General features: G+C 36.3%; 1 protein-coding gene across 1 annotated transcript in view; it reads left to right on the forward strand.

Moving 5' to 3' along the window:
* LOC131154063 (ENHANCER OF AG-4 protein 2-like) overlaps positions 1–26,898 on the forward strand; it is a 122,201-nt gene that overhangs the window by 87,900 nt on the left and 7,403 nt on the right. The window lies entirely within an intron of this gene.

Here is a 26,898-nt window from a genome sequence, read left to right on the forward strand (position 1 = left end):
CGTCTCAGATTGTGTGGAGAGACATCAACTTGGCTACCTATTCCACCCTTGGCTATTTCAAGTTAACAATTTTTGTAAAGTTCAATTTTTGGTGGTTCTGAGCTCACTCAATTATCGGGTTCCTTTCCCCTATGAAGCACTTTTGAAAAGGTTCAGAGCAATGTGGCCAATGAACCACACATACTGTATCTGCGTGTAACATAAGAGAGATCCTTTCCATTTCTCTCGACAAAAGTTGAGTGATAGGAAAGTTTCATCAAGGATGGTTGGCACGGGGCCCTCTCCCTTATGTTCCATTTTTGAGAAAACTATGACCGCTCCATAGTCAACAATGTGCACTATTGAAGGTTGAAAGACCAAATCGTAAATGGTGAGAGCTAACAGCTGTATACGAAAATGGGAGGTAGAATCAGTGAGATGATTTTTGAAGATTTTCTCTAGATCGGTATAGTGTCATCCTTCTGTTTTTCCTTTCTTCTAGACCTTGTTAACTATCTCCTTAGTTTGGCCTTCCATGGCCCAAATCAATGCTCAGCTCAAGTTGACTTCCAGATTATAGGTATACACCCGATCATGTGCCCATTTAGGAATCTGAAGTAGCTCCTCATATTCCTCCACCAATGGCACCAAGTTTGTGGACCCAATGGTCTCATTGTTGTACCAAGGCTTCGAGAACCCTCTAATTGACATCTACCTTCAAAACGTCGATGATATGTCCATACTTGGTCCTAAAGTCTTGTTGATCCCCATTTGAGAGTCTATTCTAATAGTTGAGGATGCCACTAGCGTCCTGTTTCTTCTACCATAGTTTCATTTTGTTGGGTAGTGTGTTCTTATAGCCTCTCGACAATCCGTCTAACTCGATGGCCTGCCGCCTTATAGAGTTTGGTGTCTCCTCAGATACTTTAAGAATTTCCTTAGGCATGTTATATACAGATGTAATGGACTTTGAAAAACAATCCATACAAGGACAAACCATAACACAAATAAACCTACTTGGTTGCTTCCTATGTCCTAACTTATGCATAATTGAAAAGTATGGTACCTATCTCCGAAATAAGGGTGAGGAATTTCTAGTTTGTTAGTGCATGGTTTAGGCTTTTGCTCACAGTTCTAAAGGTTCTCGGGGAATGTTTAAAGAGAATATCCTAAGCAACGGGATTTTCATGAGACCTTATGGAGGACTAAGCCCCACGGGCCCCACTACTTCTCCCCTCTCCTAATATTTAAAGGGTGAGAGTCTAGGTATAGGATTCGTGAGGTGTTAGTGCTCAGTGGGTAATGAGAGTGTGGCATCACAAAACAGGCATTATAAAGTATAAAACACACATATTAACTTTCAAATACACAAAAAGAAATAAATAACATGAACATTATAAAGGAAACACACATAGGAACACATGCGGCTCGACTCTCAAAGTCCCCAGCAAAGTTGCCAAAGTTAACGCTAGATTTTGTCTGGGATGCCGATAAGAGGGAAAAGTGGTCCCCAAATTAGAAGAGTTTTGGAAATAGGGCTAACGGTGCATCTCATAACACAGAGTCGCCACCTTATTTTAAAATTTTTTTTTTTTAACATAGGGAAATAAAGAAAAACCCTGAAAAGGGTATGCGAAAATTAGATTTTGAGTTCAGGAGTACATTTGTGCATAGAGAAGGTGATTAGTCAAGTCTTTTAGCACCCTTATCGACACTTATTCAAAGAATAGTCACTGCACTCATATGTGTGTGTGCTTCTCCCAAAAAACTGACATCTCGTGAAAATTATACAAGGGATTGAACCCAAAGGAGGTTCCACTGCTCTTCCTTTCTGAAAATTGATTGAAAACTAATTTAGAAGGAAAAGAAGGGGAAAAAAAAATTTGGGCTAGACCTGCCCCTTTTGGGGTAAGCTGGCTAAGTACCCGAAGCTTGGGATCAAGCTGACATAGTACAAAAAAAGATTTGGGTTTGGGTGTACTACATGAATTCCCCCTCCCCCCCCCCCCTCCCCCAAAAATAATTTGAAAAAAAAAAAAAAGGCTTAAAAATTTTGAAAGAAATTATGGGATTTTGGGATTTTTGAGTTGGGGTGGCCAACCCCGAAAATGAGTCTTTGAAAATTGAGTAATGGTGTTTGAATTAAAAAGAGAAATGACCTCATTTTGAGAAATTTGGGAGAATCCAAAACACTTTCAAGGTTGAAAAAAAGAAAAAGAAAAAGGCATTTTGGGACGAAATCCAAAATTGAGAAACAAAAATCAAGATTTATTTTAACGAATGAGGTTTATCGCAATGATTTCTTGAAATAAGATTTCATGGGACCTATGCAAGAAAATTAATCCCACAGGACTTTCATCACTTCTTCAAGGAAAAATTTTCTAAAAAATGACACATTTTTCCAATTTCAAATTTGGAGAACGAATTTAGAAGATTTCATGCGACCTATGTAGGGAAATTAGTCCAATGGGGGGTCCAATTACTTAAGGAAATTTTTTTAAAAGAAAAATGGCACCCATTTGTCCACTTTCAAAACTAGGGGAATGAGTTCGGCGGATTTCATGGGACCCATGAGGGAAAATTAATCCCATAGAGGTCTCATTACTCCCTTCAGAACAATATATATATATTTTAAAAAAAAACGAGACCCATTTTCCACTTTCAAAACTGGGGGAACAAATTCGAAGGATTTCGTGGGATTCATGCGGAAAAATTAATTCCATAGAGGTCCCATAACTTCCTTAAACAAACTTGTTGAAACCAACTGCCCCAATTTCGAAATACCTATGAATGAGAAAATATTACTTGATTTTACATGGAAAGAAAATCCTTGATTTTCAGAAGATTGCAAATTTCATCAAGGCAAAATAGGCCACTTTCTTAAAAAAACGATCTATTTGAAAAAGAATGTAAAACTATATATGAGAGTCACCATGATGCATAGATTTTATGAAAAGGGAGAGCATGCAAGACCACACATGAATATCCATGTGAAGCCTAAGAAAATGTCCTTTTTTCTATTTAAAAAAAATGTTAGTCGTATGTATGGGTCTTTAAAAAAAATAAAATGATGTAAAATTTTGTGCAAAAAGGATAGTTTTTTTTTTTTTTCCTTTCCAAAACTCACCTCAACATGCAAGATTACATGAAAAAAAAAAAAAAATGATTTTTTAAGAAAAAATAAAAAAATATACACTATATGCAAGATGTACACAACAAAAAAAGGACATTTTTTCTTGTAAAAAAAAAAAAACTTAAATCTTTGTGCTAATGGAAAATACACAAGGCCAGAGGAAGGTGCACTTACTGGGATGTGTCGGTTCGTTAAGAGAGCCTAGAAGAGGAGAGGGGGAAATTCGAGCCAGGGTGCAGGGATAGTGAGAGATACAGAGAAAGATAATGAGGGGGAGAGAGTTGGTGAGGGAGAGACAAGGAAAGGGAGAGATTATGAAGAGGGAGAAAAGAGTCTTAATCGGGAAAATTTAGGGGAGAGAGATCCCAATCTCGTAGCCCCCCCCCCCCCCCTCCCCGGCGAGGAGGTTTTAAAAAGCAAGGGAGATAGGGAAGGGTGGGAGAGAAAAGAGGTGAGAAAGCAGGGGAAGTGGGAAATTAAAAAAATATATATATATTTTTTGTTTTTTTAAGAAGATTTTTAGAGATTTTTAAGAGAGTGGGCATAAGTGGAAGAGTTAAAATAGGGGCAGGAGGTTGAAACGTTATATATATATTAAAATTTTTTGCTAAAAAAGAAATGGAGAAAATTTGACCAAATATTCGGTAAGGATTAATAACAGAGTTAAAGCATGTTTGGTAAAATGGAGAAGTGTTTCAAGTGTGTTATGTGATTATAAAATATACTTAAAATTAAAAGAGAAGTTTTATAAGATAGCTATAAGACTAGCTATGCTATATGGATAAGAATGTTAGGCGATGAAGAAATATAATATCCAAAAAGTAAAAGTTGCCAAGATGAGAATGCTTAGATGTATGAGTGGTATAACATTGAAAGATAAATTAAGGAATGAACATATTCGCGGTAAGTTAGGTGTAGTTCCTATAGAAGATAACATAAGGGAGGGACGACTCAGATGGTATGAACACTTACAACGTAGGCCACGTAGTGTACCAGTGAGGAAGATTGAGTTAGTTACTATGGGGGGTAGTATAAGGGGTAGGGGTAGACCTAAAATAACTTGGGAGGAGATAGTGAGTAAAGATTTAATATCCATAAATCTGTCAAAAGAAATGGTACAGTATCGCAAAAATTGGCGGAAAAAGATTCATATTGTCGATCCCACCTAGTGGGATTTAAGGCTTGATTTTGTTGTAGAAAATCTGAGCAAAATCCAATAAAAAAAAAAACGGGCTTGAGAAGTTTGAAGACAATCCCTATGTCGAAACGACGCTGTTTTGGAATTTTTTATATTTTTTATTTTTTAATTTTTTTTTGGAAAAAAACGACATCATTTGAAATAATGCTTGTGCGGGTGCCTCTCCCACTCGTTTTTTTAATTAGCAAGAAAATGAAGTTGTTTTTAGCCTCAGGCGCGTGCTTGCATAAAAACTAAAATTTTGAGAAAAAAAAAAAGGCAATTTCCTTGATTTTCACACCTAAAATATGAAATTTGTATAAGTCGATACTAACCCTTACAAACTGCTCTGAATCACTCAGAATGATCAAGTTTGGTAAAAAAGAGTGGAAGGGCCTAAAATGAGTCGAGCAATTTTCATGATTTTTGTGCCGAAAAACCTGATATTTGCCCCGTGTCACTTCTAACATTTTTGAACTGGTTTGAATCACATGGGATAGTCAAAATTAGTCAAAAAGGAGTAAAAACGCCTGAAACAAAGTGGGTGATTTTCTCAATTTTTGTGTGAAAAATCTAAACTCAGTTAGGGTTGCTCGAACCCTTTTAATTTGTTCTGAATCACCCGAGACAGTTAAAACTCATAAAAAAAGATCAAAAATGCTTGAAACTGGTACGACAATTTTCTCAATGTTCTTGTCAAAAACTCAAAATTTGCATGAGTTGCTTCTAACCTTTTTGGACTATTTTGTATCACTTGGGATGATCAAAACTGGCCAAAAAGGAGTGGAAAAGGCTGAAATGGGCCGAGTAATTTTTTTGTCGAAAACTCGAAATCCTCACGAGTCACTCCTAACCCTTTTGAACTATTTTGGATCACCCAAGATGGTCAAAACTTGTCAAGAAGGAGCAAAAACGCCTGAAACGAGTTGGACAATTTTCTTGATTTTTGCATTGAAAACCCAATGTTTGCCCCGGTCGCTCCTAACCCTTTTGAACTATTCTAAATCACCTTAGACAGTCAAAACTAGTAAAAAATGAGCGAAAATGGCTGGAACAAGCTAGAAAAATTGGGTCAATCCGATGTTGGACCTAGTTGCTTAGTTTTGACAATCCAGTCAAGGAATTACCATTGATAATGTCTCATGAACACCATGTCTCTGCTCATAAATACTTTCTTATCTTCTACATCCCACAACTTGAACCCTTTAACCTCCTTTTCATAGCCAATGAAAACACATCTCTTGGATTTAGGGTGTAATTTGGATCGAAGCTCACTAGGAGTATGAGTGTATGCTAGACAATAGATGATCCTCAATGTAGAGTAGTCAACCTCGTGACTTGTCCAAAATTCCTTAGCCACTTTACCATACAACTTTGCAGAAGGTGAACTGTTAATAATATAATAATTTGTTCAATTGCATTTGCCTAGAAATTTTTGGGTAATTCTACATGTAGTCCTAAGCTCTTAACTTTCTCAACCAGGGTCTTGTTAATCCTTTCAGCCACCTCATTTTGCTGTGGAGTCTGGCGAATTGTAATATGTTTGACAATTCCCTCAAACTTATAAAAATTTAGAGACTCATTAGACTTGTACTCTAACCCATTATATAACTTGAGACACTTCACTAACTTTCTTATTTGTTTCTCAGCCTATACCTTTCACTGCTTAAATTTGGAGAATATATTTCAAATTTTTTTTCTTCATCAAGTAAACCCAAAGCTTCCTAGAGTAATCATCAATGAAGCTAAAAAAATGTCGAGTTTGCTCCTAGCTGGTACCTTTATAGGCTCCCAAACAACAATATGCACATAATCTAGAATTTTTCTACTATTCTAGAAAGACATCTTGAATTTCACTCTTTACTTAAAACAAAATACCTGCAAAAATCAGCGTTGCACTCCTTCAACCCTTTTAGTTATTTTCTCTTATGGAGTTCCATCATACCTCGCTCACTCATATCTCCCAAGCATATATGCTAGAGCGTAGTGTCAACTGTGTCAATGTCTAATGAAGCGGTTGTTGCACTATCCATAACAACACTACATATTAGTAAATACAAATTGTTACCAACTAATTTATCATTCATAACTACCATAGAACCCTTTTACATCTTTAGTATTTCACTTCTAAGAGTTGTTGAAAGTCGTGCAGAGTCTTTTCTAAGTAACCTAGAGAAATCAAATTCTTCTTCAATTCTAGAACATTTCTAACATCTTGTACCGTTCTAACAATGTCATCAAAACAATCTAACTTTCAAAGTACTAACTCCAACTACAAGACAAGGATGATCATCCCCATAAACTACTGACCCACCATCACATTTCCTGTAAGTATCAAACCACTCTTTATATGGATAATAATGAAAGGAGCAACCAGAATCCACAGTCCAAATATCTTGAAAAGAATTGTTACCAAAAGGAACCAACAAAAGCTCTTTATTGTCTGAACTATCTACCACCACACTTGTAGAGCTTAAATATCAGTCTTTCTTATTGTCCCCTTTCTTCTAAAGAGGAAAATACCACTTGTAATGCCCCTTTTTTGTTTGCATTTGAAGCACTCAATATTCTTGGCTCTTGATCCAAACTTTGATATGCCCCTCTTCTTATACTTCTCCTTAGATCTCCCTCGCTTATACTTGGCTTTAGCAACCAAGCCCTCTGGTTCATGTTCGTCTTTGTTGAGTTTCCTTCTAGCCTAGTTTGACTTGAGAACCCCATAAACTTCTTCATAGCTTAGAGTAGATTTCCTATAGAGTAATGTGGTAACCAAGTGTTCAAATAAGGAAGGAAGAGAAGACAACAACATCAGTGTTTTATCTTCATCTTCAATCCTCACATCCACTTTGAGTAAATAACTGAGAATCTGATTTAACTAATTCATATTTTGATTTAGATCCCCACCCTCGGGCATATGAAGAAACAATAATAACTTCTTTAAGAGCAATTTTTTAGTATTGTTATTTATCATATATAGACTCTCTAATTTCATCCATAAACCCTCAATAGTTTTCTCCTCCACTACATTGAATAAAACAAAAATCTGTCAAACATGATTGGATAGTACTAAAGATGATCTATTCTAGTTCCATCTAATCATTTTCATACATCTTCTTCGATTTCTCTCCTGTTAAAGCCCTGTAAACCTTTTGTTGAACCAATAGGTTGGTTACCTACATCTATCATAAGCTAAAGTCCCTTTTACCATTGAACTTTTCAAATCTGGTCTTCACCCTACTCATCCTTGCTTCAATCCAGATGTAAACCCTAGAAAACATGACTCAAACTTGATTGTGATACCAATTACTACGAACTCACACCCTAAGATTATGCACACACGCATAGCGAATACAAAAAGAAAAGAGAATTTTTATTTTTTAAAAAAAGAACAATGAATTTATGTGGTTTGGAAATATGCCTACATCCACAGAATCCCTGCACAATTTCCACTACCATCAAAAGAAAACTGCCTTAGGATTTCAACCCTTGGCTACAATATATATATATATATATATATATATATATATATAGTTTCATATGAAAATCTCAAAATACCCTTATATGATAATATGATTATATTACATCCTAACTCAAATGTATGTACCACGAGGCGTTTCGCCCCCTGCACCCCCCCCCCCCCAATGCACATCCATTGGGCTTAGTTTAAGCAAATAGATGAGTCCTCCATGCGAAACATCCCACTTGTAATAGGCTTTAAGTGGATTCCTCTAAATATGAGTCATGCCTCAGCATTAATAAATTTGCTAACACACATTATTACAACATTAATTTAAACATAATAATCAAGTAATGAAGCTATATAAATATCAAATATTCCACAAGGACCACAAATACCCATTTAACATTGTTGCCATCAGATTCTATTCAAGGTATTGATGAAAAGGGAATGACGGTCCTTAAACGAAAAGAGTTTTGATGAAAAGGGAATGACGGTCCTTTACCATCTTGGTGATACTTAGTCAACCAGAACTCCTATCGAAACTTATCTGCACAAAGATTACCTCAATTAGATAAATGTTGCTTTCAAAAGAAAGGAAAAAAGGCCCCTTTTGGTCCTCTAGTGTTAGTGTCACTATTTGAGCACTCTAACATGGTTTCGAGATGTCCAGAGTATTGCTTTAAAAGGGATTGGTTTCATAATATTAATTTTGTTGAAAACATGATAATGATGATAGTGATGGATGATGAAGACGTTTGGTTTGAAAACGTTAGGCTTGCATTATTGACTTGAAAACTAAAGTTTAAGAAACGGGAAACTGGGCTTGTATTACCAGTCTTTGAAAAAAATGAAAATTTTGAGTTTTGAAGAAGGCTTTGAGTTCAAAAGTATGATGAAATGCACGAGTTTAAGAAAAATTAGGGCTTCATCATCGACCTGTTAAAATTACGAAAATCACTAAAGGAAAACACTTTTTTTTTTTTGGATATTTTTGAAAGCATTTTTTTTTCTAGAAAAAGGAAAGACTTTGACAGTGGAAAAACAAACAAACAAACATGGTTCATTTAATTTAACTCTGTCGATTGAGACCATAATCCTTCTCGAACCATACTATTTTCAAAGGTTAAGAATCCTTTCCTTGCCTAAAGATAAGGGGAAGAAGACACTATACAGTGAAGTCTCCCCCTCTATCTTATCATAAATCAAAATTAGACTTTGGGGATTAAGAGACAAAACATATTTTTGAGATTTTTCATATTTTTCAAATTTTTTAGGATTTTCAATAATGACAAGGTTAAATAAATAGTAATACACACACTAATACACACACAAACACATACAACGTACCACACACATATACATACACTTAGATACGTACATACTAATAAACAGATATACACATACACCCACACACACCTATATATAAATATAAATATACATACTTATATACTGACATAATCTCTCTCTCTCTCTCTCTCTCCTTCACACACACACACACACACATAAAAACACACATATGCATACATACTAATATAGATAACACATACATATACTATATACATTTATACATACATATATATATATATATATATATATGCGCACACACACATATACTTTTGCATATTAAATATATATTTACATATATAAGATAAATATACATACAAAAGCATTTACATATATATATATATATATATATGCTTAATATATTGTGTATATTATATATGTTATGCATGTAAATAATATATGTATATATTTAATGTGTATGTGTATATTAATATGTGCATAATGCTAAATAAATATATGCATATATACATCCATGCACTGTTACACATATTAATACACACACACACACACACACACATATGTATCTACACATTAAATATATACATATATTATTTACATGCATAAAATATATAATATACACAATATATTAAGCATATATATATATATATATATATTTGTGTGTGTGTTTATCAACCATGCATGCCAAATACATACACACACATGCATCATACCATCTAGGTATCAATGCACCCATGCATATGCATATGCATGCATCACATACATCAATTATCATTCATGCATATACATACATCATATTATGCATATATGCATGCTTTTTTTTCATATATTCACTATACACACTGCATCACATAATTCATGCATTAATGCATCCATGCATATGCATTATACGTCCATATCCATACATGTACATATATAAGTCATACACATGCATCATGCATTCATGCGCATATGTCCATCGCCCCATATATGCATCCTGATATGTATTCATGCATGCAGCCATCCATGTTGGGATTGTAGAAGGTGGAGTCGTTGGCAGCCACCAAACTAGCTACTTCTATTGAATTTGGAGATTGACAACCACCAACGCAGCCCACCTGTATTGAAATTAAGCCACCTACCTTTGAATTTTACCCTCCATCCATGGCTATATAAATAAGATGTGTGTGTGTGTAATTTGTGTGTAGGAGTGTGCAGAAGAAGTGTGAGGTGCAAGAGAAATTGTGTTGAGAAAGAAAGAGAGTTGAGTTGAGCAGGTGCTCCTCCTCCTTGTATTTATTCTCCCAGTTTATAATGAGATTAGTGTGCTCCGTGGACATAGGTCAGATTGGACCGAACCATGTTAAATTTGGTGTTCCATGTTGGTTCTTTATATTTTGCTTGTGTGATTATTGTTTCTAGATCTCCTAACAATTGGTATTAGAGCGAGATTGGAGTAAAATTGCCAGATCGGAGCTTCTGTCTAGTATCACAAAATTGAGTTTTGTGGCCACCATCGTGTTCCCCTTATCGAGACGAATCCAACGGTGCAAATCGAAGCTCAAACGAAGGTCCCATAAAGCTGCACGTGCCCATATGCGCCCACGATAGTCGGCCGTAGTTGCCACGCACCCACACGCGTCTTCATGCGCCTGTCAGTGCTCGGTAGGTGATCTCACATGCTCCCACGTGCCGTCGAGCTCATGACAAAGGCTAAAGGTATAAGAAAGCTAATGTTAGCAGCCCAGTCAGCCGGTGACGTCAGTGCGTTGTCAGCTTAGTTAGTGTCTCGTTAGCGCGCCACATCAATGCCGAGTCAGCAACCTAATCACCCGACCACATGAGCGCACTGTCAGTCCAATTAGCGCCCCGTCAGTAGGTGGGCCCGACAGTACCACATCAGTAGTGGACTCCATTATGCCACATAAGTGGGCCCTACATTTGGCACATCAGCAAGTGGGCCCCACACTACTGTGTCAACAAACATCGTTAGTTAACAATGTTAGCATATTCTGTTAAAGAGGGGAATATTCCGTTAAGTTTGACCTCTTTGACTAGAAACTTTGACCAGACTTTTCAGAGCCATTTCAGGTCTATTTTTCGAACGACTTGAACCATTTCTTAGGTTTTTGGGCATTCTGGATCCAATTGTGCTGTTCGTTTAAGCTGATCCCATTTTTAGATAGGCGAATCGAGATGTCAAACGAAAAAACTCAAACTTCGAGATGTTTGACGACACTAATTTCTGTTTTTGGAAAATGCAGATTGAGGACTACTTGTTTGGTAAGGAGTTGCACTTACCATTGAAGGAAAATCTCGAATCCATGAAGGAGGGCGAGTGGGAGTTGCTTGATCGAAAAGCTCTCAGAGCTATCATGATGACGTTGACAAAGTCTGTTGCCTTCAATATCAAGCATATGACAACCCCAAGTCTCCTTTGGATGCACTCTCCAATATGTATGAGCAGTCATCAGCCACAAATAAGGTATACTTAATGAAACAGTTATTTACCATGAACATGTCTGTAGGTGAAAGTTTTAGCAGACATCTGAATAATTTCAACGAGCTGTTGGATCAACTTGCCTCAGTTGGAATTACGTTTGATAGTGAAATCCGTGCCTTACTGATTCTTAGTTAGTTGTCTAAGAGTTGGAAAGGTATTTTTACTACGATCAGTAGTTCCGCAAGAAATCGAAACTAAAGTATGACAAGGTCATCAACATAATTTTAACAGAAGAGATCGGGATACAGTCAAACAATGCCTCCACTTCAAGTTCAGCCTTGAATGTGGAAACTCGAGGGAAAGGAAGCAAACATAGGTGATCAAAAAATCGCGGCAGATCAAAGACCAAGCGGTCTAGATTCAGAAATCCCAGAGTTTCCCAAGGCACAAAGAACATTGAGTGCTGGAACTGTGGAAAGATCGGACATTACAAAAACTAGTGCAGAGGTCCAAGAAAGGAATCTGGGGCGAAGACAGAAGCAAATCTCGCCTCTTCCTTAGGAGAAGGAGATGCACTAATATGCTCTTTGGAGAGCAAGCAGGAGTCTTAGGTCTTAAACTCTGGAGCCTCATTTCATGCCACTTGCAATTGAGATTGCCTAGAGGAGTATACACCAGGTAATTTCGGTAAGGTGTACCTTGGCAATGATCAACCTTGCGACATAGCCGGCAAGGGAATTGTGAAGATCAAAATGAACTGGTTCGTATGGAAGCTGAAGGATGTTAAATATATTCCACACTTGAGAAAGAACTTGATTTCAGTTAGTCAATTAGCAGATGAGGGATACACCACAACATTCATTGGTGATGAATGAAAGATTTCAAAGGGTGTACTAACAATTGCACGAGGTAAGAAAAGTGGAACACTTTATTTGACCTCCAATGCCTGCATGTCTATTTCAGTTGCTACAGGAAATGACATCAACAACATCTAGCACCAACGACTTGGTTACATGAGCGAGAAGGGACTCAGGGTGATGCACTCAAAGGGAAAATTGAGTGGTCTATGGTTAGTAGAGTTTGACATGTGTGAAAATTGCATACTTGGGAAACTGAAGAGGGTTAGTTTTTAGACATACACCTGTACCCCAAAGAAGGAGAGACTAAAATTAGTCCACTCAGATGTTTGGGTACTAACACCCATCTCATCCATAGGCAGAAGGAATTACTTCGTCACATTTATTGGTGATCATTTTTGGAAGGTATGTGTTTACTTTCTGAAACATAAGTTAGATGTCTTTGATGCTTTCAAGATATGGAAAGTAAGGGTTGAAAATGAAACTGGTTTGAAAATCAAGAAACTAAGAACCGACAATGATGGTGAGTATGAAGACACCAGATTCAAGAAATTCTACTATGAACATGATATCAAGATGGAAAGAATTGTGAGGTATGCCCCAGCATAAAGGCGTAGCCGAGTGGATGAACTAAACGTTGTCTGAAAAAGCCAGAAGCATGCGTATATAGTAAGGTTTACCAAAGCAGTTCTAGAAAAAAGCAGTCAACACAATAGCATACTTGATTAACAGGATTCCATCAGTACCATTGGACCACAGACTACCAGAAGAGGTATGAAGTGGAAAAGAGGTGAGACTTTCACATTTGAAAGTTTTTGGTTGTGTTGCATATGTGCATATTAATGATCTTGTCAGAAATAAGTTTGATCCAAAGCCCGAAAATGCACCTTCATCGGTTACGGTGGTATGAAGTGGAAAAGATGTGAGACTTTTACATTTGAAAGTTTTTGGTTGTGTTGCATATGTGCATATCAGTGATCATGTTAGAAACAAGCTTGATCCAAAGCACGAAAATGCACCTTTATCGGTTACAGTGAATATGAGTATGGATATCGCATTTAGGATGATGAAAACAAGAAAGTGATCATAAGCAGAGACGTGATCGTCAACGAAAAGGTGATGTATAAAGACAGACACACGATAGAAACCACAGAGTCAGTTCAGAATGGAACAACCTATGTAGACATGGATGATGTCCTAGAAGGTGTTGGGACACAACAGCAAAATGTCGAGAATCCTCAAGCAGAGGAACCAATGGAGCAGATCGTCGCACCACCACCTCCTACTCTAGCTCTGGAGTTTTGGGGATCTTCTCGGCCCCATGTACCAAATAGAAGGTATATGAATTATTTACTTCTTACATATGGAGGAGAGCCTGAATGTTATGATGAAGCATGTCAGGTGGGAGATTCAAAGCAAGTGTGAGCTTGCTATGAAGAACAAGATGAAGTCCCTCACCTCTAGCAAAACGTGGGAACTAGTTAAGTTACCCAAAGGTAAGAAGACTCTTCACAACAAGTGGGTGTACAGGATCAAAGAGGAGCATGATGGCTTCAGGAGGTACTAGGCCTGGTTGGTAGTCAAAGGCTTCGAGCAGAAGGAAGAAGTCGATTACACCAACATCTTAGCACCAATTGTGAAGCTAACAACCATTAGATCAGTCTACAACAATCCAGTAGACATGTTGACGAAGGTGGTGACTACAGAGAAGCTGAAGTTGTGCTAAACTTCAGTTGGTCTTCATGCTTAAAGACAGATGTGAGCACATCATTTACTTATACACTAGTTGAGATGGTGCCTTTGTCTCAAAGTGGGAGATTGTTGAGATTGTAGAAGGAGGAGTCGTCGGAAGCCACCAACCCAGTCGCTTCTATTGAATTTAGAGACCGGCGACCACCAGCCCAGCTCACGTGCATTGAAATTAAGCCACCTACCTTTGAATTTTACCCCCCATCTATGGTTATATAAATGAGATGTGTGTGTGTGTGTAATCTATATACAAGAGTGTGCAGAAGAAGTGTGAGGTGCGAGAGAAATTGTGTTAAGAAAGAAAGAAAGTTGAGTTGAGCAGGTGCTCTTCCTCCTCCTTCTATTTATTCTCCCAGTTTATGGTGAGATTGGTGTGCCCTGTGGACGTAGGTCAGATTGGACTGAACCACATTAAATCTAGTATTCCATTTTGGTTGTTTATATTTTTCTTGTGTGTGATTATTGTTCCTAGATCCCCCAACAATCCATACATACATTCATGCTCACCATGCATTCATGCATTTATTCACATGCATACATAGGGCATCCATCATGCATCCATATCCATGCATATTCAATCACTCGTGTATACACATGCATTAAATCCACATCTTTACATATTTTTGCATATATGCATGCATTCACTCACTTATATGCACACACACTCACGTATGCATACATCTATGCATGGACATGCACACTCCCCACTCACACAAACACGTCCACACACCCATGCACACACCCACACACACACACACACATGAAGATGCCAAACAAAAATGGAAAAGAGCAAGAAGCTGAGAGGAGGAGGGAGGGAGGGAGGAAAAAAAGCAAAACATAAAAAAATAGAGGAAGGTGGGGTCTCGTCGAAGTTGTCGTGGGTAGGTGGTGGTCGGCGATTTAGTTAAGGTCTGGAGGCTCAAGGAAGATAAGGGAGAAGGTGAGGAAAGGATGGAGGTGTAAGGTTGTTAACGCAAAAACAAGGAGAAAACATGAGGTAGTCGGGTTTCATGGTAGTTTCCGGCAGCAATAGTGCCACTGATAATTACAGGGAAGAAAGATGGGGAGCCACATGCCAAAAAAGCATCATTCGGCTCGCTGTATTATTTTTTTAGTTTTGAAGAATCAGTAAAATGATGACGTTTGGGTTTGTGATATAACATATGTGCACGCACTCACGCGTGGGCCACCCGCATAGGCATGTGCACTTATGTGTTTGCTTATTTAAATTTTAATTCTTTTTCAAAAAATTAAAACGACACCATTTTGCTCAAGCTGTGATTGTGCTTATACGCGTCGGTGTGTGGGCTCCTTATATTTTTTATTTTTTTTAAAAAATTTCAAATATTAAAAATATTATATTATATTATTATTTTAAATATTTTATAAAAAAAGGTATATGTCTACAAAAAGTGGCCAAAAATTCTAGAAATGTCCAAAAATACCAAAAAATTATAGAAAAGTTAAAATTTTACCTCAATTTTTGTGCAAGAGGAAAAAATCATTATGGGACACATCTTACCATTTCAAACTATTCTAAATTACTCGTTGTGGTCAAAATTGGCAAAAAGTAAAAAATAACTATTGGACTTTTTCTTATCATTTCAGACTACCTTGAATGACTCGATATAGTCAGAATTAACAGAAAGAGAATAGAAAAGCCCCAAATGATAGGGGTTTTGCCTCTAATTTTGCGCCCAAAGTTAAAATCATTGGCAGCTTTTTTTTTTTTTTTTTTTTTTTTTTTTAATTTTAAATTATTTGAATCATTCGATGTAATCAAAATTGATAGAAAATGGGTAGAAAAATTCTGAATGGCAAGGATTTTGCCTCAATTTGCATGTACGAAATTAAAATCATTGTCAGACTCTTTTTTTTAATCATTTGGGATTACCTCAAATCACCTAATGTAGTCAAAATTGGTAGAAAGATAGCATAAAAGCTCGAAATGATAAAAGTTTTGTCTAAATTTGTGTACACAAGGTCAAAATCGTTATCAAACCCCATCTTACAATAAAAAATAAAATCAGAGTTTAGGATGAAAAAAATAAAATAAGAAATGAGACTAAAGATGAGTGAAGTGATTGACCTTAAGAGTTGTTGATCCTGAATTATCAAATCACAAAGAATTGTCCATGGAGATCCTAGCAATCTCATGCTAGTTTGAGGGGAGGAGTGTTTGACATAAGGATTTGTCAAGACTCCTAAATTATCAAATCACTTGGCAATGAATGTTGTCCAGGACACTAGAGAATTGTCCATGGAGATGCCACCCATCTCAGACTAGTTTGAGGGGAGTGTTTAACACAAGGATTTGTCAAGACTCCTAAATTATCAAATCACTTGGAAATGAAAGTTGTCCATAAGGACGCTAGAGAATTGCCCATGGAGATCCTACCCATCTCAGACTAGTTTGAGGGGAGGTGTAACGACCTGAAATTTCCATCCATTTTTTTTTTCCTTCTATATTAATATATAATTTTTGATACCTTACATGAGCATAGCTGACTTCATCACGGCCCGAAGTGGGACCGTGGTATCCTGTGCATTTCATATAACACCTAAGTAGTAGAAGTACATACATATCCAACATATTTCAAAATACAATACCAGAGTACTATATACCTAACTGTACCTATACACATATATACATAACACTTCCCAAAAGTCCCAAAAATACTGTGGGCTCCACAGATCGGCCCAAAACTCACCCCAAAAACTATGCCGACTCTACACAACCTCTACTTCTGAGCCGACCCTGCTTGTCTCTCTGGATCACTTGAAATGTTTAATAATGTTGGGGTGAGATACCTCAGGAGAAATATGTTATTACCAATGTGTGACATATGAGTTAGTTGGCAACATATCATTTAATCAATATTGTATACAATGTACATTGAGAAAAACATTTGTATAATAACACATGCTTATGTCATATAAAATATGAAAATTTCTGAGTTATTTATTCAAAAGTACTTCTATTTATAATACGTAATCTTTGCTTTCCTTGTGTACTATACATAAACATATATATGTAAACTTCCCCCTAGATGGCTATATGTCATGACTGGATTGTGCGATTCATAGGCGGGGCTAAACACTAGTTGACCCTCTAGTGCTAGCCTAATTGTATGCATATCTGGATGCCTATAGCACGAAAGACCCGCTTTACCTTGTCCGTACACCTGGGAGCTCACAACTCTACTTGATGGCACAATTGGTTGCACCATACTATTTCAAAGACGTATGGTTGCATTGTCTATACTGTATTGCAACGGTACCGTGCTCTGTAAACTGCTGTATTCTATCAGGATATGATACTGTATAATAATATTTCTATATAAGTCTAGCTGTTTTTCCATGATTCTTTATTTCTGTAATAACCATGATTCTGTAATATCTGTATATTCTGTAATTGTAATTTTGTATTCTGTATGTCATGGCTTTATATTTTGTATAAGCTGTACTTCTGTACTTCATAGTTCTATATTCTATATATCATGGTTTTATAAAATTCTATATAATCATGGTTCTGTATTTTTCTGTATAATCATGGTAATAAAACACTATATAATTAACTCTGTAAAACACTATACAATCTTGTTCTGAAATATATTACGTAATAATAATTCTGTAAAATACTATAAATCATATAAATTGTAGATTTGTATAATTTTATATAGTCGTAGCTCTATATATAAAACTGTATAAGTTATGTTTCATAACTCTGTAGGTTATATAATCCTGTTTCTGTAAATCTATATAACATGTTTATGTAGAAATTATATATAAGTATAATTTTGTACTCTGTCTGAATAATGTATACTATTTCAGTAATTTTCATGCCACACAACTAAATAAAGTTTCATATAAATATATTCTGTAAAACTGTATAATTTTCATGCTTTGATCAAATACTATGCTATATTGGTAAAATGTCTAATAAAGCTGGTATAACATATATTCCCCTTACCTGACTATCTAGCTCTAGATACTATTTAACAATCTTACGCATGCAATGTTCATAATTTTCAATGCTTGAAATAACACCCATATAATCCCCAATCACACAACTTAATTTACCATAATAATTATCACATTCATATTTTCCCCAACTCCACATATCAAGTATTTCTAAACTATAATTTACCTGAGCTCCTAGCAAGATACCCACTGGGGTTCTCAACCTATACCTGTAAGGTCCCAAAAACACCATAATCTTGAAAACATAATACCCTAGTTTTACTTCACAAAACACCGGTATATTTCCATACAACACAGAATCTAAACTCAGATAAGTCTGGTAATACTGAAAATAATCAAATAATCAACTTACCCTGATTTTGGGATGGTGCCCAAGTTGGCCTAACCAACAATTTACTTTAGCAAACTTGAAGAGAATCTTCTCAGGAGTAGCGTGGTGGCTTTCGATCATCGAATCGGTGAAGAACGAAGACGGAATTGTAGAGAGAAGGAGAGGGTAACGAATTTTAGAGAGAGTGGGAACTTGCATGCAATCCTCGTAGAAAATGTGATTTTTGGCCTTATATAGAATGCTCGTCCACATGACCTTGTCGACGAGTTTCAGGTAGTGAAATTAGCTCTCTCAGTAAGTTCTCATTGACGAGACACGAGTCCACGTTGACGAGCCCAAGAAGGCTTCTCATCGACAGACGTTTTGCTTCCGTCAACAAGACTTTGCTGAGTCCCTCTTGAGATTTTTTTTTTCTCTCATTTTTTTATTATTTAATTCCCATAATTATCCGGGTCACTACAAGAGGAGTGTTTGACATAAGGATTTGTCAAAACTCCTAAATTATCAAATCACTTGTAAATGAAAGTTGTCCATGAGGACACTATCCATCTTAGACCAACTTGAGAAGAAAATTATTTGATGTGGGGTTTTCTCAAGACCCCTAAATTGTCAAACCACTAGAAAGGAAAACTATTCAAAGGGACACTACTCATCTCAGACCAATTTGAGGAGAAAAATTGATTGATGTGGAGATTTGTCAAGACCCCTAAATTGTCAAATCACTTTGAAAGGAAAAATGTCCATGGGGACACTTATCTCAAACCAATTTGAGAAGAAAAGCTTTTGATGTGGGATTTGTCAAGACTCCTAAATTTTCAAATCACTTAAAAAGAAAGTTATACATGGGTATACTACCCATCTCAGACCAACTTGAGAGGAAAGTGTTTGATGTGGGAATTTGTCATGATCCCTAAATTGTTAAATCATTCGGGAAGAATAAACTGTCCATAGGGACACTACCCTTATCAAACCAGTTTGAGGATAAACACACTCAATGTGGGGATTTGTCAATACCCCTAAATTGTTAAGTCACTTGGAAAGGAGAAACTGTCCATAGGAACACTACCCATCTCGGACTAATTTGAGAAGAAAAGTGTCTGGCATGGGGATTTGTCAATACCCCTAAATTGTCAAATCATTTGAAAAGTAAAGCTATCCATAGGGACACTACCCATCTTAGACCATCTTGAGAAGAAAAGTGTTTAACATAGGGATTTGTCAAGACCTCTAAATTATCGCATCGCTAGAAAGGAGAAACTATCCATGGGGACACTAACCATCTCAAACTAGTTCGAGGAAACATTGGCATTTGTCAAGACCTTTAAATTGCAAAGTCAATAAGAAATGCAGCTTGTCTATATGGACACTACCTATCTTGGACCAATATGAGAAGAAAAGTGTTTGACATAGGGATTTGTCAAAACTCATAAATTGTCACGACACTAGAAATTTGTTATTGGGATTGGTACTTTGAGTGAATGAAATTGTTTTGCCAATGTGGATAAGACTCGTGTACATTTTGCACACCTTGTATTGAGTGAGAATATACAAGGCTTACATATGCTGCATCACCATGAATGATCTAAAAAAGACATGGCTTATGTGAAATACACAGCCTAGATTAATTGAAAGAAGAGAGGGCATACATGTCCTGCATCGCCTGGAATGATCGAAAGGAGATAGGACTTACATGAACTGCACAACCTAGATTAAAAAGAGATAGGACTAACATGCATCTTGCCCATCCTAGATTGATTAGATGGTAAAGCAACAAACTTTAGAAGTATATGGTGTAACGTCCCAGAAAATGATATGTTTGGGAATGTAAAAATAAAAATAAAAAATAAAAAATAAATAAATTATTATTATTATTATTATTATTATAAAAAATAAAAAATGAAAAATAAAAAATAAATAAATTATTTAAGATTTAAAATACATATAGGTTAAAGGTTATTATTATTATATAACTATATATATATAACTATATATATATATATATATATATATATATATATATAAGAGAAGACAACTGAAGCTTAAAGAAGCTTCAGGCGCCCCCCCTGAGATGAAATTACTCACGCTTTCTCTCTCTCTCCTCAATTTCTTCGATCAAACATGCACCGATCGAAAATCAAAAAATACCGCTGGCCTCCATTCTCTGCCATCAATATTTCTACCGGAGCGAATTTGTTATAGGAGCGACGTAGGCATATCCCTTGGGGTAAGGTAAATTCTCACTCTTACCTTAATTTTTCTTAAATCCTAAGTCAAATGAACGTTCGGACACCATCATGAGATTCTAGGGATGATTCTCTACAAGTCTAGTAGAGCGGATTTCTTGTGGGTTGTTGTAGGCATAACCCCAAAATTAGGATAAGGGAGTTATTTAAAGATTAATTTTTATTTAATTATTGTAAATTTGGAAATGTTAAAATATGGGGCATTCTGGAATTGAACTAGGGTTATTGAATTCAGGGTTCGGGTGAGGGTCGCGGGTATGATTTTGAGATCCCTGCAGGCGTAGTTCAGGAAACTAGGTAAGGGGAATAAATTATAGAAGTTATTTTGGAAAATATTGAATGAATTATTTTGTGAAAATGGAATATGATGAGTTACTTGAAAAATTGGTATATTGTGAGTATTAGACAAAAGTTGTGTGACATATGACGTATATTGAAAATGTGAAATATAGTGATTAAAATTTTTGAGAAAATAATGAAATGAGAACTATTGATATGTAAATGGAAAATGATGAAATGTGGAATTTATATGTGAATAAAAATGATTTTTATGAAAATGAGAATGTGTGAACTATTGATATGAATAATTTGAGAAATATTAAAATACGTAATATGATATAGGCTAGTATGTGAATGAAATGAAGATATGTTTTATTGAGAAACATTGAAACGAGGATATATATATATATATATTGAAGAGTATTTTCTAAAAATTGATGAAACATGCAGTATAGAATTGTTTTATTGGGAAATGTTGAATAATGTGAAATGAAATATATATATATTATGAAATAAATTTTGAAATGTGAATATTAAAAATGGAAATATTGCAATGTAAATTCTGCAATATAAATATTGAAATATGGAAATTAAAATGTGAACATTGTAAAGTGTGAAAGTTGCAATGAGATCATTAAATACTGGAAAATGTGAACATTGCAAAGTGCGAAAGTTGCAATGGTTAGGGAAACACTAATGATGGATTGTGATATTGAGTACAGTACCGTTGTTAGTGAGGTGTTAGTGCAACCACACGGTCTCGTGGAGAGTGTGTTGTGGGCAGTTGACTGAATCGTTTAGTAGAGTTGTGGTGCCCCCTGAGTCCGGATCAGGGCTATAGGTCGGCTAGTCGTACTACAGACGCATTGATGAATTTCCATTTTGATCTAACCGGGTAGGCTAATCGCGGTTAGATCTAGTCTTTGGACTGCACAATCCTATTCATTGGGGAGGAGGGAAGCATGACGTGGAAAGAGATCCTTGGGGTAGCCATGAGTTACAGATATGATGTTGGTACTGAATACCAAGGATACTCATGTGTTGGATAGTGAAATGGAAATGGAAATAGAAAAAGGGAAGAATGATGAAAAGTGAATTAAAAGAGTGTGAGTTTAATAACCTAAATAATTAAGCAAAGTAAAACTCTCCGCCCGAGGGCTTACTGAGTAAGGTGAGTGCCTTGATATGTATAAGATGTAGCCATACTTGGCTGCATAACGTATTAGAATAGAGGGAAATTACTTGTATGGACGGGTAATCTTCCCTATTCTCGGGAACTTCGCTGGTAAACTTGGGTTGCGGGTAAATGATTTTGAAAATGGAATTAAAAGCTTATGAAAGTTTGTGTTTTATATCTATATGATTATGAGCATATATGTTAGTGTATTTTCTCAAATGAATTGATGATTTGAAAAGTAAAATATGTTATAACGGAACTCATATTGCCACACACTATAAATAATTTATTTCGTCTTACTGAGATGTGTCTCACCCGAATAATCTAAACCTTTCAAGAAACAGAGTCAAACCAAGTGATAGAGCTCCGAGACAGTAGGGAGTTGAGACCCTGATATGCAGGGTGAGGTTTTTTGGACCAGGGAGGTGTGATTCCCCTAGGGTTGTATTGTTTTGAGTATGATATAGAAATGTATGTATATGGATATTGATATTCTGGGTATTGTATTCTAGATGATATGTACATTATGACTTCCGCTGTTAGGTTAATATAAATAAAACATCTGTTTACCCGGTACTGTTTACCCGGTACTCAATGCGGGTTGGGTCATGTGAGTGGTATCAGTCATGTGAGTGGTATCAAGGTTATTGATGTGGCCGATGTGATGTTGGATGTGTATAATTTAATTATTATTGATGATTTAAAAAAAATGGTATGAAAAATCAGGTCATTACATATGGGGTACAGAAAAGTCGATGAGTCTATTTCATTTTCAATGGCAGTTGTCTTCACGCCTTTGATCAAACTAGTAATTTTTTTTTAACGCCTACGAGCACTTCATCTTCCAGGCTTAACTTGTTGGTTTCTCGATTATCTGACCTTTGGCACCTCCCAACTTTAAAGATCTTTTCATTTTATGGATTGTCTTCTTCCATTCAAAGGATGTGGCTGAGAATGCCTCACCAAATTTTGTTTTATTTAAGGGGAAAAGTATGATAAGCTCGACTTGAATCACTTCTTTTATTTCAAGGTCAACAATGGTTAGCACAAACTCTTGTAAATTCAAATCTTGAAATGCAAATAAGCTCAGGATTATGCATTCATTTTGGAAGTGCCCTTCTCTAAAGGGTTGAGAAGGCAAGTTTCAAAAACAGTTAGAGTTGTCCTAGGATTTGGAATTGATTGTAATGAGCAAAGCACAAAGATAGGTTATTTCTACAAAGATGTGACAACAAGCCTTAGGCTATTTCATAGACTATAACATTAGCTTGATTGAAATTTATGATCCTAATCAAGAAGACATTTCCACACACGACTCAAAACTACTCTAGTGTGCAATGTTAGGGAATGGAATAGAACTGCTTCTCTTTGGAAACATCTTCACATGTCAACGCTAGAAGCCCTAGCATCAGTTTTGTGATATGTGGCTCATATACTTGATGGAATGCTTGTACAAGGAGAAGACATAGTGAAAAATATAAGTGCCAAGGAATAGTGGGGAAATCGTCGACGGTTTGGCTAGGACCATCAATTGTTTGGCACCAGAATTCAGACAATTTATATTCTGTCTAAAACCGTCGACGGTTTGACCCAATCCATCGACGGTTTGGCTTGGTAACCCAACCTTTATTTTTGAATTTTGAACAATGGACATTAAGTTGGTTAGGGTTTGGAGGGAAACCATCCAGGAACTTTATATATACATCATTCTTAGTGTATTTGCATTGTAAGAAGATCATTATAAGTGTCTTTTGACACCAATATAGTAAAGTTATTTCTTTGATTGCTCTTATGCATGTTGGCATTGTCGAACCATATAATTTCTTATTTTGTTTTATTTGATTTCATATATGCTGTGTGGGTGTGTTCTACATTTGGTTTTCATTGATTGCTACATTGATATTCCATTGTGCAAATACTGTTTAATACAACAAATTGGTATTTGAGCAATTGTTGTAATGGCTTTGGATACTTCATCTATGAAATTTACGTTGTCAAGTTTGATGGAATCGGGAACTTTGATTTATGGCAGAGAAGGGTGAAGGATTTTCTTGTGCAGCAAGAGATGGTGAAGACCTTGTATGGTGTTCAACTGGAAGACATGGATGAAGCAAATTGGAAGGAATTGGAGGCAAAGACTGTGACTACTATCAGATTGTGTTTGGCAGATGACGTGTTGTATCATGTCTTGGAAGAGGATTCTCCTGTGGCTGTATGAAAAAAGCTTGAAAGCTGGTACATGTCTAAGTCTCTTATGAATAAACTTTCTTAAGAAAAGGTTTTATTGTCTTAAGATGGTGGAGGGTTCGGATTTGAACCAACACATCAACTTGTTCAATCGAATCACAAGTGATTTAATATGGGTCGATGTGAAATTCGAGGAAGATGACAAGGCTCTGATGCTACTGAGTTCCCTATTTGCATCTCACATGTATGAGAACTTAGTTACGACTCTTACATGGGATAAAGAGACCCTGAATTTGGAAAAGATGACAAGCACATTGCTTGGCTTTCATCAAAGAAAGAAAGTCAGAGACAAAATTTCACACAGTGAAAGGCTTGTGGTGAAGGGTAACCATGAACGTGGGAGAGAAAAATTCAAAAATGGATCGAGTCAAAATAAATCCCTATCTTAGTCCAAGAAGAAAAAGGAAATCCAACATTTTAAGTGCGGCAAAAAGAGACACATAAAACTGGAGTGTCCGGAATTAAGGAAAGGAAATGTTGAAAAGCAAGAAGGTATTTCAAAATCAGCAAATGTAGTTGAAGAAAGATATTCAGCAGCAATGGTAACATACTTTCAATTTCGTTAGGGTCGAATCGCCTTATGAACTTTTGGATCCTAGACTCGACGTGTTCTTACTACATGATTCCAAATAAGGAGTGGTTCAACACTTACTGGTTGGTTAATTCAGGTTCAGTTCTTATGGGCAATGATGTTTCTTGTAAAATCATTGGAATAAGAGATATTTGAATTAAAATATTTGATGGGCCTATGGAAGAGTCTAATTTCATTAGGAACTTGGACTGTAATGGATTCAGTTACAAGTCCAAAAGTGGAATTATGAAAGTGTGCAAGGGAAATCAAATGGTGATGAAAGGGAAAAAGTTAGATGGAAATATTTATGCATTGTTGGGCACTACAGTTGTAGGTGGAGTTACAGCCGTAGATTCTAAATTTGATGAAACCGTCTTGTGGCATATGTGGTTAGGATATATGGGTGAGTATGGTATGAAAGAACTTCACAAAAGGAAGCTATTGAAGGGTATGAAAACATGCAAGCTGAACTTCTGCAAGTTTTGTAATCTAGGAAAGCAAAGTAGGGTGCAATTTAAAACAGCTATACACAAGACGAAAGGTATTCTTGATTACATACATTCTGATGTTTGGGGGCCCGGTGAGAGTAGCATCAAAAGGAGGACATATTTATTTTATGAGTTTTATTGATGACTACTCATGGAAGGTCTGGGTGTACTTCATGCGGTGCAAGTCAAATACATTTGCCAGGTTTAAGTTGTGGAAAGTTGAAGTGGGAAACCATACAGGGAGGAGAATTAAATACCTTAGGTCAGAAAATGGGACCGAGTACGCTGATTCTAGGTTCATGGAGTCTTGTGGGCAGCAAGGCATTAGGATACATTTCACTGTTTGCCAGACACCTCAACAAAATGGTGTGGTTAAAAGGATGAACCAGACTCTAGTTGAGAGAGCTTGGTGTCTCAGGCTTAATGCAGGGCTAGCGAAAAACTTTTGGGCTGAGGCAGTTAGTATGACTTGTTTCTTGGTAAACTAATCGCCAATGGCATCACTAAAGGGGAAAGAGGCAGAGGAGGTATGGACGGAAAATGCGGTAGACTATTTTGGATTGAAGATATTCGGTTGTCTAGTCTATGTACACGTGTCTAGTGAGGAGAGATTGAAGTTTGACACAAATTCTAGCCACTGCATCTTTTTGGGGTATCAAAAAGGTGTAAAGGGATTCAAGTTGTGGGATCCAATGGCAAGCAAGGTGGTGATCAGTAGAGAAGTAGTTTTTGATGAGAAAGTTATGGTGAAGCGTACTCAAGTAAATGATGAAGAGAAACAAAAGCCAGAAAACTGGAGTAGAGATGATCATATCGTGTAGTGGAGTTAGAAACTCAGGGCAATGATAATGATCTTGTTGACTCTACGAGTCAAATCCGGTTTTGATAATGACAAATCACTTGGTATTTGATCTGTGCATTGAGTTTGTGAACATGACTTATATTAAGCATGCACGAAAGGATAACGAGTCATGGAAGCCTTCAAGTAAATCTTACAAATCTTGGTAAGATCCATGGAACTCCAAGAGTACGAGAATCAAGATGCAAGCGGTAAAGTTTAAGAACATCTTGGGAGTGGGTGCTTAGAACTCATGTACTTACATTTTCGTATGATTTAATTTGAGACTCAACATAACTTAGAAAGACTTTAGGATTCATGCATTTCATGTATATCATTAGGAAACTTTCATGGACTTGAAAATACTTTTAAAATTAAGGAAAATATGTTTTTACAAAAGACCCAAGAAGGAGAGCAAAACAGATTTTTAAATTAGAACAGAAAAATTTCAAAATTAGGGACTTTAGTTGGCTGAACTTGAAGTTCGGATGACTGAAGAATTTCCTCAGACGTCTGAAGATTAAGCTCAATCGTCTGAAGAATTGAAGGTGCAAAACAAAAACAGGTAGAAGCACTTCAGATGACTGAACCTTCACCTCGGTCGTCTAAACTCGACACTTCGGTCGTCTGAACCTTGACCTCGGTCGTTTGACCCTGTGTC

Source organism: Malania oleifera, chromosome 4 (assembly GCF_029873635.1).
Source record: "Malania oleifera isolate guangnan ecotype guangnan chromosome 4, ASM2987363v1, whole genome shotgun sequence".
Classification (NCBI taxonomy): Eukaryota; Viridiplantae; Streptophyta; class Magnoliopsida; order Santalales; family Ximeniaceae; genus Malania; species Malania oleifera.